Here is a 2,500-nt window from a genome sequence, read left to right as displayed (position 1 = left end):
CGCTCAGTTAATTTTTTGAATTTTCCCCACATTTGTCTGTAAATTTGGCTGGGTAGACAAACGTCTAGACGCGGTTCGCGGGAAAAAAAATTAAAGACAAATGTATGGAAAATTAAAAAAAATAACTCAGCGGCTTATAGGAAAGCTGCATCCTTCATACTTGGTGAATACAATCTTCTACCTAGTATTTTAACGTTTTGATTCACAAATTGTGTAAAATTCAATTTTGGAAGAAGTTATTTGCTATCGGATTCCCATAAAAACACTGTAATTTCTGACCGCTTAGCCTACCCGTCAAGATGGCGTCGAAAACCGTGATAAGGCCTATTTTTCTTTATTCAGAGGACACATGTCCTTTCAAATCTTCCGTTTGGTCGGACATTTGACAAATTGGACTGGACATAATTTATTGACTGACAACACCTTGCAGAAGAGAACTCAAGATGTGCTGGTGACATGTTCGGTCATCGTGTCTGATCATAATGTGAAATTGGCCGAACATTTTCAAAATTTGCTCGGACAATGTCCGCTGACCGACTGTTATTTCCAGCTATGCATTTACTTTTTACTGTTTTGCTAGTCTGAGAATGATATTAAAATCAAGATGTCTCTCACAGGATTGTCCAAGTTTAAGGAGGGAGTTTCTAAAATACAGTAACTGCTGTCTTTGCGTAAAAGCATCAATCTCCATTTGCAAGAGATTAAAATGGATTTATCCCGAGGGAACGAAAAGGCAATTGGTGTTTTCGTTTCTGGCAATGAAACCAAACAATTGGGCTGGATTCCAAGGGAAACTTAAAGATAAGTCTTATAACTTTAAAGGAGAAAGAAATTTCATTCCGTTTTAGTAAAATTGATTGTGTCATAAACATTTCTTCATTTGAGATGTAATTCGTCAGCTTCCCCGTTTTTTAATACTAGATCTTTGTTTGAAGAACATTGACACAGACTGTAAAAAACCTTTTTTTTTTTTAATTCTGGAGTTAGCAATGATAACAATTCATGCCATGTCATGTGATACCTATTATGTTCCCCTGTCTAATTAAAACATAGTGTTATTGAATTTAAAAATTTAGTAAAATGAAATATCCTACCTGTACTGTGTTTATACTACAATAGCATTTTCTCATCTATTCATTATTGTTTATTTATATTAGTTTCGTTTTTCACTAATTTATTATTCTGACAAATATTTATGCAGCTATAGTAAATAACATATGATGATGACCATATTTATTAGTAGTAGTATCATACAGCCACCAAATGGTATAGTTTGGTGTCTGAATGTTATATAATTAATAAAGAACAGGCCTCGGTTATTCAAAGGCTGGATAGTGCTATCCAACGGACCAATCTCTATCCAGTGGATAATGCAATTAGTTTCGCCAATACTTATCTGCTGTATAGTGATTTATCCATTGAATAGCGATATCCAACGTTTGAACAACCAGGTCCAGGACTCCATATTCAACTTGTCCAATTACAGTACTGTTGTAGGAAAAAAAATTACTGAGTTTAAATAAGATTTGGCTGCAGTCAACTTCGGAGCTCCTCACAAGGCATACAAAGATTGCAAGGCATCTTTATATGTATGTTACTAAAGCATATTATATGTTTTAACCCTGATCACCTCAACATTAGGTTGATCATTTTCCCTTAACTCGCCTTAACTTGCACAAACTCGCAACTGATAGGCAAGCTCAATTTTTCCTTATCTCGCCTTAACTCGCCTTAGCTCGCACAATCTCGCGGCGAGTTAAGGTCCCAGAGTAGGCCTAAGAAGACAAACTTCAAAGGGTTAGTGTCCCAAGACATTTGCCATTGATTGTAAGTCCCTGAGTGTTAGTCGGTCCAGCCCCCATGACATCTCACCCCCGGAAAACCCGTGCTCAACCAAAATAGTTAAAAACTCCGTCTGAATAGTTAGCTAACGATCTGACTCCAGCATTAAACGAAATTTAGCAAAAGGTCTCGCGCAACTGGAATCCTGTCCCTTAGTTTTTGGAGTGCTTTTGTCCTCTACAACAGCAAACAAATGAGTCGTGTAGTAGCACAACGTTACAGTTGTAATAATCAAGCCAATGAGCATGTGCTTTTGCCATTTCTTTCTCCAGACTTGCACGACTGCTATATTTAAGTAAAACATTTGCAGCCACAAGGAGAACGTATTAAAAAAGAAATCAATGCTCAAAGCAATTGAGGCACGAACAAAGAACTGGGTTACGAAGTGCATGTTCGAAGAGGAATGGTCACTGTACATGAAATTGTACTAAAGCTGGATGAAGCCAACGGCTGCTATCAGTGATGTCAACTCACCCAAAGTCATCTGAATACTCATGTCGGCAACAAAACGCATGCTCCGTGGTGTGCGAAATCGATCTGCATTCAGTGTGGTCCCTAAATCACATTGTTTAAACTTCTTATAAATAAGGTACCACAAATAATCGCGAACAACGATGGTCAGTCTTTCCAATAGATCTCTAGCTCCATGCGCGAAGCT

General features: G+C 37.5%; 1 protein-coding gene and 1 pseudogene across 1 annotated transcript in view; both read right to left on the bottom strand.

The window, feature by feature from the left end:
* LOC137970585 (adenylosuccinate lyase-like) overlaps positions 1 to 2,500 on the bottom strand; it is a 68,389-nt gene that overhangs the window by 24,563 nt on the left and 41,326 nt on the right. The gene's annotated exons all lie outside the window — the stretch shown is intronic.
* The window catches only part of LOC137970389 (uncharacterized), a 3,713-nt pseudogene continuing 3,140 nt past the window's right edge, over positions 1,928 to 2,500 (bottom strand).

The sequence above is a fragment of the Montipora foliosa genome, chromosome 9 (genome assembly GCF_036669935.1).
Source record: "Montipora foliosa isolate CH-2021 chromosome 9, ASM3666993v2, whole genome shotgun sequence".
Taxonomy (NCBI): domain Eukaryota; kingdom Metazoa; phylum Cnidaria; class Anthozoa; order Scleractinia; family Acroporidae; genus Montipora; species Montipora foliosa.
This window is presented reverse-complemented; position numbering and strand designations above follow the sequence as displayed.